Source organism: Xiphias gladius, chromosome 14 (genome assembly GCF_016859285.1).
Source record: "Xiphias gladius isolate SHS-SW01 ecotype Sanya breed wild chromosome 14, ASM1685928v1, whole genome shotgun sequence".
NCBI lineage: Eukaryota > Metazoa > Chordata > Actinopteri > Istiophoriformes > Xiphiidae > Xiphias > Xiphias gladius.
The window spans coordinates 12,166,882-12,179,843 of NC_053413.1; positions in this window are offsets into that span (position 1 = coordinate 12,166,882).

The following is a 12,962-nucleotide window of genomic DNA, read 5'->3' on the forward strand; positions in this document are numbered from 1 at the left end:
GCACTTGAGCGATGCTTGTTACTTTCCACTACAGTCCAGGATAATTTTGCATTAAGTAATCATGTAAAAAATGCCAGATATATATTTGTATCTATATATTTTGCACATAGTTTCTAAGATACAGATAGTCCAGTATTGTATGCACACTGATCACAAAATATTTGTAGTAATGGTCAAAACCTCTTTGAATTCAATATTTCATCATTTTCCTAAATGGGTGCGGATGCATTTCGTTATCTTAAAAATATCTTTGTATTCCGTTGTAAGATAATAAAGTATATTGTGTCAGCTCTATTATAGCCTACTATATTAAAAATAAATGTATTATTCTCCCATGAAGCTTTATGTTTTTAAGTCACAACTTTCCTGAATATCATCAAACACGTATTTCAGTAATGACTTAACACAAAATGTGTGTGTGTGTGTGTGTGTGTGTGTGTGTGTGTGTGTGTGTGTGTGTGTGTGTGTGTGTGTGAGAGAGAGAGAGAGAGAGAGAGAGAGAGAGAGAGAGAGGAGAGAGAGAGAGAGAGGGAGAGAGAGGTCCTTCATTCATCATTGATCCACTGCAGGACTGTGTTTCAGGGGGTGTGAATTATGGGCCTCTGCTGCCACTGTGCCTGCTCTGCGTTGGACATTTCACCTCGCCACTGTAAATTTAAAAAAGGGGATTACATTTTGCTGACTACTGATTTCAAAGCTGTAGCTTGACCAAGTGCAGACAACTGGCCGGCCCCACTGACAGAAGACTTAATACAGTCCGCAACTGCAGGATTTGGGATTTTGCAAGGGTCTGAACAAGGCTGTCGGGAAAGACAACGTAATCGGGATCATATAAAATCTTAATAGGTTCCTGTTTACACATTTAGACTACGGACTCTTTCTCTCCAGGGGGAAAAAAAAACGTTTCGTAGTTGACTGGGCGTTTTGGACGCGCTCGGTAAACGGTGATGCTACGGCGACGCGCAGGAACCGTAGAGGGAAGAGACAGGTGAGGTGCGGCTGAGGAGCTGCTGTTATTTCAGAGAGGCTTTGGATACCGAGAGCCGCGGTATCCATCACCATTTTCTCCACAGAGAAGAAGAAAAGCGACCGGAGAGGGCGACTGGCACCTGCCTCAGCCTCCCTACCTGGCCATCTGGTGCGGTGAGTGTGCCAAATGGTGGGATTGAGAGATGGATATGTGTGTGTGTGGGGGGGGGGGGGTGAACAGGTATGTACACAGCATGTGTTCAGTTTTATTAATGCCACCAAACGCGATGCTGCATTACTCCTCCGGGTTGGCCAACAGATGTCTGTTTGGCATCGTCTGGACCTTTGTGGACATGAACTGCTCTTTGTGTCTGCTGCAAGTTTGATGTTTCATTTGCATATTTGCATGTGCATATCTTTGTTGCGTATCACTGCATATCATTGTTCCCTCACATGTTGCATAGGATCCTACAGTGCTTATTCTGACACGTTGGTTTGAAGTGTTGTCTCAGCAAAAAAGAGCTCACAATACTTAAACATTATAACGCTGCACTGCAAGGACGAGCACAAAGCCTGATAGAAATTCTTAATTTAGATCACGACCCGGATCATATGTCTCGATCTAAATGAGGTTTATTGTTTTCAAATGTTAGATTTTATTGTTCCCCTGTGTAAATTAAGAATGTGTTATTAAATGTTTGCTTACGATTTCCTTTTAACAAGAGTAAAGGTCAGATGTGATGATTCCGAAGCCATAAAATCAATTGATTATGTCATTACCAGCTCACAGTAGAGTAACAGGAGTGGCAGGATAGCTGCACAGAGCGGGCTAGTATTGGTATGTAAAGAAATGTCCAAACGAAGAATAAATAAATATATATTTATTAGTCATTTAGAAGACTGGCTCACTTTAGAAAACTGGAGACTACTTCAATAAATGTTCTAAAATATACCTTTTGTCCAAAATATGTCCTGTACACTTAGAATAACTTTCCACCTAAATTGCCCATAACCCCACTCAAAACCTCTATGGACCAAGTTATCCCAGCTCTTACTGAGGTGATTTAGGAGTTATGTGTAATTTATTGTTTACAGCTTCATCCTTCAGACTAAAAGCTATCAAATCCCACAGAACGACTATAACGGCTCCCAGCTGCTGCTGTTTATGTTTGTGTTTCTGTGTGAGTTGAAAGGCAAAAATAGATGGTTGGAGACACAAAAAAATAAAAAATAAAAGGAGCAGAGGGAGAGACAGAGACAGATTGGGGGATACTAAGGATAAAGTGTGGCAGATAGAAATCTGGCATATAGGCTGCAATGGGGATAGACATAGGATGTAAATGACAGAAAAAGAAATGATGGAGCAGAAAGCACAGAGTGAACGAGCGTTGAGGGAGAGGGGCTGCAGACAGCAGTCTGTGCGGGTGTGAATGGTCTCCCTGTTATCCCCGCTGCCCACACAGACAGCCACACAGCAGCCGTGTGAGCAGGTGCTAACCCCACCACACAGCAACCGTAGGGAACAACAGGTGCAGCCACTGTTTCCTTCAGCCTCCCTTTGGAAGGCAGTCTAACACCCACCCATCCCAAACATACAGCTATACCAAAGCCTTACACCACCAAAACACCCACGGCTCATGCTGAAGGGAACCAAGTGGACTCCTCAATCTACATTTAGGGGAATAGCACGCAACGCCCAGGCTTGAGTAATTCAATTATAAAATGAATTATGTTGCACACAAAGTTGGAATAAGGCAGAGCAGGCTGCAGGTAAAATCAATCTGAGAGAGGGCCTCAAGGTGAGATAATTGCCCACAGGGACATTTAATAAGCTCTATTGATCACATAGGACCATACTCACTCAAGCAGTAAACAGAGCATCTCAAGCACAAAAAAAAAATTAGACTGGATTGCAGCATAATACAGCCTACCCACAAAGAGAGTAAATCAACAGCAGATTAGTGTGTTGGGGTTGCTAAGGAGCATGTTTCTAGAAATGTGTAGAAGGACAGTCGGAGACTTTGTATTTGTGTCTTTGTGTGTGTTAAACAGAGTGAGGTGAAACAGACAAGAGATGTTGGAAGGAGAGAGATGCTACCTAACAGCTTCTCTGTTCCTATCGCCAAGAGAATACGTCAAGCAATCGGCGACAAATTGCTTCTCTTTACCTCTGGTACACAGAGAGGAACACTGACTCACTCAAACACTCTGGGTTCTAACTCTTCTGGGCTGTAAGCTGGGAATGACTTGTTTCTTTTCACCAAACCCGAGCTGATTTTAAAGCCAGGACACTGTTTCAAAGCTAGCAAAATATTTTAAATTAAATAACAGAATGTTTGTTTTAATGTTTAATCTATAGTCACAGTAGATTTCCATGTTTCCACTTAGGAGATACCACCCAAACACTACTCTACTTATACAATAGTGTGAAGATTCACTTTAATTAACTTCCACAACTTGTTGTATCAACTCCTATCTCCCCTAACAGTGACCACACCTGTATGTGCCAGGAAGTAGACAGGATTACTCACTAACCTGATCATAAAATAAAGCCAAGTTATGACTAGTTTCAAGAGATTTAAAGGAATGCTTACAGTATTTTCCTCAAAAGCAGTCAAATACAGAGTCTTTTAAGGTTCCAGTTTCATACAGACCACAGCGTTTATTTGCTGGTAGGGTTTGGTTGGATTCTTTAGAACAGAATCAACACTTGAAAGGGGTGTTGAAGTCCACAGACCTCAGGGCAAAACGATCAGAAGGGCCTAGCTGGGCAGGCATCTGCTGGGTGACCTATTCAAGTGGGTTCCTCAGAGCGCGGACCTTAGGGAGTCGTTCTGTAGGATTAAGGGGGCCAGAGGGTCAGGAGTCATGCAGGCATACTTTCTTTACTTGTCAGAAACTAGCTCTTATCCCAAGAAAGGTATTTAAAATAAACTCCCTTATGCAAAACGTTCTCTGTGTTGATGTGAGGGGCTATCAAGAGCCTTACTGGGCCTTTCGGCCAAGTCCCTCCAGCTGTTTGAAAAGGAGAGGATCAACATGATCGGTACCACACAGGGTGAGGAGCTTTAAGCAAACTCTGCTGTAAATTATCCATGGTGCCATAAATCGTACACCACAAGATAGATGATGTTCAGAAGGCCAAGGGGGCTGCACCAGGTGGATTTGGTTGCTGTATCTGCCACATATACCATGTAATGATGCCTTGCAGTTATTTTCGAAGTTAAAAATCCCTCATATACTTCACATTAGCCATGAGTCTTCAGTTTTATGACTTTCTGTCTTCACCGATTCCTCCCCTGAGGTGCAGGCTTTTTTTTATGCATCTCTGTTCACATTGTGTGGTCTCTGCACATGCTCTAACATGCTGACACGTGTGTTCATTTTGCAGTGTATTGTTCTGTCCACTGTATCACGTTAACAACGCCTCCAATAATCCCACATCCAGGGGTCAGGTAGATAATTGCATACACATGATCTGTGAGGGTATTAATGTTTAGGAGACACATACTCATATTTTATCTCTAGGTGTTGGAGTGCACAGTGTGTGAGGGGCGTAGAAGGTATGAGCTAGTTTGTCTCTCAGGTGAACTCATCTATTTGCATGCAGCTGGTCTTCCCATTGAACTGTCTGGCATTTCGGTTGTGAGTGATACCACAGCGGTTTCAACTTAGAAAGATAGAGGTAGTCTAATCTCTTACCTTCTGTGATCTCATTTACATCCCAAAATTGCAAAGCGAGAAAATGACCATCCACTTCACACTTTCACTGAGGCACTCACACACATCTACACACGCACAAACAAAATAAGCAAATAACCAAGTAACCTTTCCTCAAATGCCACAGCTGAGGCACTTGACTTTTTACTTCTTTGCACAAAATGAATGGAGGTGTATATATTTCTCAGGAGCCTGGTTTATCTTCACGTATTTTGCCGCTTTTGTTGTCCAACAAATTCAGCAAGCACCTTACCCAAAGGCAGGCTTTAGTTATGGCAGCTTAGCCAGAGGGATTTGGAAGACTTTTTTATTTGGAGATAAAGGCGCATGCGAGTCCTTTGTCTCCCAGCTACTAGAGATGGTGTTGTAGCCTGATGAAGCTTTGTTGTGGCTAATCTTTCTCTCTTCTTCATCCTGTCCTCTCCCACACCCAGCCCTTCTTCACAGCAAACACAACTTTTCTCTTTTAATTATGGCTTTTCATCTGGGGCCCAGTCACAACTGAGAGGAGAGGAGTAAAGCATAGCAGAAGCACAATTATACCTGCAAGGTGGAGAGAAGGCTCTCAGGGGAGCTGTCGTATGGGTGTGTATGCCGTAGGTGTGTGCGTGTGTGCGTACATGCATCAAGTGCATGTGTGCACATGTCAGTCCACAAGCAGGTTCTTTTGGCATTTTTATATCAGTTGTGTGTAGACCACCTACTGGGAGCTGTGATCCTCTTAGCAGGCTTCTGCCAAAAGAGCTATATTTACCCTTACTGGTGATCATAGCACACAGAACAACATGACGACAATATGAGATACCTTTCAGCCTGTGTCTCCTTCCACACCAGCATAAGAGAAGGCGCTAACAGGGTATGAGATATATGGTAATGTCTGCCACTTTGAGGCATTAGCACAGCCTATTTAGCATAGTCTTTGTTGAAGTGGAAAAATGATAGGCAGGGAATTGTTGGGCTGTGGTCAGTGTAACATAGAAAGCAAACAAACCAGAAATATAACAAAAAAATTATATACATGGCTGGTTTCACGGTTTATTTTCATGAAAAGAACACCAATTTTCAAGCAATCAGATGATTCTTCTTTGTCCTGCCCATTAGAAAAGCACAAAGGTTACCTTAAGACTCGGTTCAGAAGAAGAGTGATGCGCCCTAGAGGCAGATCTCATGGAATACCTTGTAAAATACAATGTCCACCATTAACACTGTGACAAAAGAGGATAATAACAGCATCAAAAACCTTTGTGACTTTTGTGTAATTAGACTCTATCTTCATTGCCGTCGTATGTACTGGGGCGTGTGTGTGTTCAACTGTGTGCTCATAGTGTGTGTCTGAGTGAGTGCACTGCATACTCACGTGCTTTGCTCAAGGCTGTGCAGTGAATGCATATGTGCTTACTGCAGTCAAACTCTGGTTAGTAACGTTTGCCCTTGCTGCAGCTTTGTACAGCACAATAAATGTGTGTGTGTGTGTGTGTGTTTGTGTGTGTGTGCGTGTGTGTGTGCATGCATGTGTGTGTGTGTGTGTGTGTGTGTGTGTGTGTCGTTTTCATGTGCATTTCTGTCTCAGTTCGGCCCCAGAAATACATGCATTACATATTTTGTCACCCAAATTTTGCTATTTGTGAGCAAACCATTTGATAGCTTTGCACCTGCATTTTTGAGCTGTGTGTTTATATGTTTATCCCACTGTATGTACATGGGATAACCGGATAACTCAATGCATCCATACACTACTGTGTGTCTGACACTAGCAGCAATTTGGCATAGGGCAGAATGCCTGATTTGGGAAGAAGTCTGAGGGGAGATGGAGCTCTCCCTGGCTAGACTCCAGCTCTGTCCATCCTATTTTAATTACCTATGGCACTCACCCAAGGGAATATCTCTCTCTTCCTCTCTGTCTCTGTGTCTGCTCTCCTCTCTTTTCCTTCATCTCCCTGCTCTACCATCTCCTCTTTTCATCTTCGGCTTTAATTACTCATTTATTCTCACTATCTCTTCTATCTGTCTTTTCTTTCTTTTTCACACATAACCTAACAGCTGCGTCAAAGGCCTATGCAGAGGCAACTTTTGCATTGGCACATAAATCACCCTGTAGATTGAATAGTATTTAAAAAAAAATACCATTACTAAAATACTTTGAATAGTATTTTAGGGTATTTAACAGCAAAAGACAGATTCCCTAAACTCTGATTAGACCTGCGCTGAGAAGACAGGCAGCCTCTTGAGGGAATATCACCTCCACCTTGATAAGATAAAGACTTGACACTCTGATTCCACTGTTGAAGAGAGCGAGACTGTGCATGTCTGTATGTACATTTGCTTTTCCCTGTGTTTGTATATGACTGCAAGTGACCAGGTCTGTGAATTTGAATAAATATCCACGTATTCATTTCTCTCCACTCCAGCCTGTTTGCCTTGACACCGTGTGGTTCTACCAGTACTGCCACCTGTTATGGAAGATTTCTAATGCAACAAATAATTATTCCTACTGCAGCCATTTTGAACTTGCGTCAAAATCTGAAGCCCCAGCATGTAGAATTAACCAGCATTTACCAACTGAGATAGTAATCTTTAAAAAGCACCATAACATGACTGTATAAAATTAAAAGAGTAGGTTGACAAAGGGCCGGCTCAAGCCATTTTGATGCCCTAAACAGGATTAGGATTTGGTGAGTTGTGTGTATTTGCAACACATTAGTTGTCAAATTGACAGAGACATATTTTCTTTATTTTGTTTGTTTTTTTTCTCTATTTGAATGTGTTTTTCTTAAGTTGCAGTGCATAGAGCTCTCTAGGCCACTGTATTTTTGGCTACTGACATCTTACAAAAAGCAGTGTGTAGTCAGGGTCACATTTCAGATGTCTATGAGTTGTTAACAGCTCCACCAAATAGTGATTTTTTTTCCCTCTAAAGCTCTCACGTAGTTTCATTTCAGCAAATGTTCAAATGATCCAACATCTCACAAAATATCAAAGACCACAGAAAAAAACTGAAAACCATAACTGAAACTGACTTTTATATCAAAACTTAGTTTTTTCTTCATTCCTCTCCCATTAGTCATCTGACGACCCCTCAGTTTTATCTGGTGTCCCTGTATAGTTCAGACTAGCTCCAACTCCAGCACCTACAACAGTAACATGCTGCTTACACACTGGTGCCTCAGTATTAATCGTCTAATGATGTCAGGTATAACAATATATCAGTCAGAGGGAACAAACCAGTGCTTTTACTTTAATACTTCAAATACAATTTGCTGATAATGCTTATGTATTTTTACTTCAGTAGGATTTTTCATGCAGGACTTTTACTTGTAATGGAGCATTTTTACATTACTGTATTGGTACTTTTACTTCACTAAAGGATCTGAATATGACTTCCACCACTGCTGGCTTGCCATTCAGATTTGTATCCTTTAATCTGTATCTGAGTCTAGCAGCTATCGTAGCATCATTATCAACCATTGGCTTTACTGGTATTTAGTTAGCTAGCTGCTAGAAATGAAATATCTACACACAACATGGCATTTCAATGTTAACGGAAGATGACATACCTCTATATTGGACTTTCTTTTCCTCCTCCTATTTTCTCCATTTTTGTCCTTGCACACCTGAAGGCCTTGACTTTTTCATTATGAAACAATTTGAGCTAATAATAATTAAGACGTCCCTCCAGCTGATCCAATCTAGCATTTGCCATCAGTCAGTCAGTGTCATGTCCCGGACTTGGGTTGAGTGATGCACAATTCTGCATAGAACGGTACCCATCATCCCCTACTTTAGTGCAGAGTGTGCACAGTAAAGGGAAGTGCAGGGCAGATGTGTCTATGATTTTAATAAATTGGCTGGTTTTGTCGATAACATTGTTACTGTAGCCATGATTAATAAAATTGTGTGAGTGGCACTTTTGCAGCACTGTACGGCAAACGCTTATGGCGCCTATACCATGATGTCATGGTATTGGTTATATCAGTCACCTCATCTAACTCTCTACCAGAAAGCAAATAAGCATATTTCCCAAAATGTCAATATAGTCAATATATAGTCAAAACTTGGGCATTTACCCTTCTAGATTCTACATGTGATCTATGTGATTGTGTTTGTACATATTTTAGCCAGTGGCAATCTCCAAAGTCGAATGTGGAAGTGCGTTAGTATACAGTTCCTCATTCATTCATTCATTAATGATAGAATTCTTAACTTCTATCTTGAAATACAAAGTCAGCACATTTTTTTAATAACATGTTTTATTCTCAGTCGTTAATTTTGCTTTATCAACTGTGTGTCTTTGCAGTCAATTAAAAACATACAGTTTCTTTAAAACATATAAATGATGGCCTGGAAAAGAGGTTCGTCATCAATCAGCGATCCCAAATCCAAGCTTTAAAACACCCTTCAGATAGCTCTGGATGAAGTTAGAGATACTCCTTCCATGTTAATTCTGCGTTTTGTAGTGTAGAGTCCATGAAATGTGTGGCAATATTAGTTTTATTTCAAGTAACTTTGTGTGAAATGCATCTTGCTACATTGTGCTTGATTGTTTCACAATGTGGTGGGTATCACGTCAATGAAATCGTTTAGTTTGGGAACTTTTGGCAACTTTCTCTTAAAGCCTGAGATAGACACCTGAGAGTAAAATCTGTTAAGTAATCATGATGCACATCTTGGAGTTGTTGATGGACAAGCTATGAGAGATTTATTCTGTGGAGTCATACAAAGTTTGTCTGAACTTTTACTACTGTATTGATGTGATCTGGAATCAGCACTGTACCACAGTAAGAAAAACATTCTGAAATCTCTCATGGTTACATTTTGTTCACACCCTTCCCATTTTCAGTGAAAATCTGTTTTAAGTCTCTTATTGAAGCCATAGTGCTCGCAGGTTGGAGTACTGAAGTTTGAAGGTGACCCACTTCTCCCAGTTTAGCCCGTGTCTGTGTCTCTACCCTCAGGCCATCTTGCTTTATTCCAGGCTTTAACCTGCATGCTGTCCTCAAGGAGCAAGTGTGTTACAAATGAGAAGAGGGTGTGAAGGATTCTATTTAAGACGAGTCTTCACGTTGATATGTATCTTCTTTTAATGGTATATACTTTTGAATCCAACTTGGATGGGTTTTTTTTAAATTATAAATCAATTTGTCATAGTAATCCAGCAGAGGAAGTCTAAGAGCTGCATGGGGAAAAAAAAGCATTTTAACAAAAAGGAATTTATCCTCATGTGTACTTCAAGTTTGTGATGTCACATCTCACATTATGTTCAGTAAAGCTGTTATCTTTAATGAGTCTGGATGGTTTTACAGAAACACAGAACAATGATCACCCAGCTAACTCAGTCAGACTGATTCAGCTGAAACATTACATTGTTGAAGTGGAAATCCCATGAAAAAAAGGCTTAGTAGTAAGCATCTTTTTCCAAGTCAATGTATAATAAATGTAGTGTTGTGTTTTCATAGAATATTTTCCATTGTTGACCTATTGATTTGTAATGAGACGTACTGTCTTGCCAGTGTGTAGATAATGTGGAGACAAACTGCTTGCAGTTCCCCCATCCCCCTCCTTGCCGAGAGAGAGGGGACCCCCACCTCTTTATATCTGTGTCCTTGTATGTGCTCATGCACATTCATATGAATGTACATGGATCTGGGTTAAAGCTTAAGTGTATGCAACAGTGTGTGAGTGCGTGCATGCATGTGTGCTCACACATATGTATGTGTTAGAGGGCGAACCCGCCCTCCTTGTTTTTACATCTACTGCAATAGAACATCTCTGCCTGGCTTTGCTATTGGTTGCTACGGTAACAAAGGCACAGAGTGGAGTGGCTGCTGCAGCTAAACAGAGAATGAGAGACAGAGGGAAAGACAGTGATAGAGAGAGAGAAAGATTTAACCTGTAGACCTAATCGCAACGATAGATTCAACCCAACGCATCAGAGAACACAGTTCAGATACAGTGACAAGTGAAATGTCAACACCACAGTTGACAGTTCAAGGCTCAAGCATCTCAACAACAGCAGCTTGGATTACGCAGCATTGGCATTGGGTTTGGTTAGGTGTGGTTTGGTTTGGTGTGTCTGTGCCTTCAGACAGACTGCTGAGGCCATTTGTATTTACTGTATGTCACAGTGCTTCTTCGTGGTCAGTAAATGCTCCTCAGTGTGAAAAGGCATGGGGTCCTTTATTCTATCTCTGTTTAGGAGGTTGAGAGTGTATTGATCTTTCTAAGCACTTTTAATTGTTGATATGCCTAGTGCAAATATGAGCATCTTCAATATACAGTAAAGATCACTGAAGCATTTTAGGATTCGTTCATGGGTAAATATTATGGGTTTTTTTTTAAACGAAACACTTCATTTAAAACTATACAATAGTTTATAAAAACCCAATTTTGTCACCATATGGCTCACACACATGGTTCATAGGATCTGATCCTGTTTGAACCAGTTACACACTGCTGTGCTCAATCCAAAAATACTTTCAACATTTTTACTTTTCTAATGATGTAGTCTGGGTTTGATTTTTTTGTGAGATATTGTTAGTGTAAAGTACATGAATATATTGACCAAATACAACACACAACACTAGTACTGCACACTGATGAAAATGAGGGGAGATCATCAACCTTCCACTGCCATACCAAAAAAACTACTCAGTGGGGTTAAAGAGGGGAGAGTATGGTGGGTGGTATTGGAGTGTCAATAGTATACCCGCTGAGGTTGAGCTGAAAAGTCTGTCCAGCCTCTCTAAATGTCATCCCAGGGTGTACAACATAGTCAACCAATGTTGCTCTAATCTCATCTGATATATCTGGTCCTCATCATCTTTGTCCACGTCCTCCTTCAGGTCTGCCACTACATCTTCTTCTACCTCTTCCTCTCCCTACCACTCTTCCTCCGCTGGCTCCCTCTCTCATCCGCAACTATCTCTCTTCCGCTTCCTCATACTGCAACATTGCCTTCCATGTTTGCTGAAGACGGGTAAACTCGCCTGTTGCCCTTTTGTAGTGCTTACACCTGATTGGTGAGTTTACAATTAAGCACCTAAGTGTCTGCACACCTGACGGCCATGTTTGATCAATTAGTTCATAGGTGTGGTATTTTGAAAGTGACATCATGTTAGAGTTCTGTGTCTAAAAAAAAGTGTGTTTTGCAAAAGGTATGAGGCTGAGAATGTGCTCAGAGTTGTGTAGATCTGGGCTGAGATTTGGCTCCTTGAGTGTCAGGTTTCACTAACAGTGTATTATTCTTAGTTTTAGTGTGTAAGTAATGGTAAAAAATGTAAATAGATAATCATTCAATGGGTATCTTTCACATAGCTTGCTGGTGTACTAGGGGTTGCATAGAAATTCCCCTGTCATTCCTGTCAGATCAGCTTTGGCAGGTGAACAACAGCACACTGGAGAAAAATACTGTATAAAATGGAGCTCAGTCTCGGCCAATGAGGACAAAACATATGGACAAACTGATAAGAGGTGAGAGCAGGTGATTTTGCTTCTTCAGATGACCTGCTGATTGGTTAATGATGTGAGTGTTAGCAGGTGACTCGCTAATGGGTTGTCTGATGAGCCTAGATTACATTGTATGGTTGTCGCCATCATTACATGTGTCCCATGATAACCGTGTCAGTGTCGCACCAATTAAACCTATCTCACCAACATGATCTGACACAAATAGAATAACACCCTTTCTTTTTTCCACTCGCTCATCTCTCTTCCCTTGATTTCCTGATACTCTTTCTGTCACCAGCGGTCTCTTTTTTATAGCTTTCTGAGATGGAAGTCTTGTCCTCTTTTTTTTGCCTTTTACTCAAACCATCCATGTATTTTGTCTTTCATCTTCTCTCTTCTGTTTTTTCTGCTCAGCAGGGAAATCTTAGAACGCTTGATAACCAAACGTCAAAGCGCTGCCCCGAACCTCTTTTTATAGCTCAGAGCGTTAAAAATACTGCATTTGTTATGGCATTGGCCAGCAGCTGAGCTCTAATATGCTGGCCTTGGCCCAGACCTGATGGTTTATCTTATGGATCAATAACCTTAATCAATATGCACTCCGATGAGGAGGGTTCATCAATGATTGGCTGCAGGGTTTAAGTATGTTGTATGTGTTTTTTCTGTCTTTATTCACAGGATTTTTTACTAGATTCCCCACATGTAATAGCCAGAACTAAGCTATATATCATTATTTTCAGAATAAGTTGAGCAATTTGCATGTGAGTTGTACTATACACATTTTAGGACAGTTTTTATGCAACAAAATAGTTTTATGCAATATCAAATTG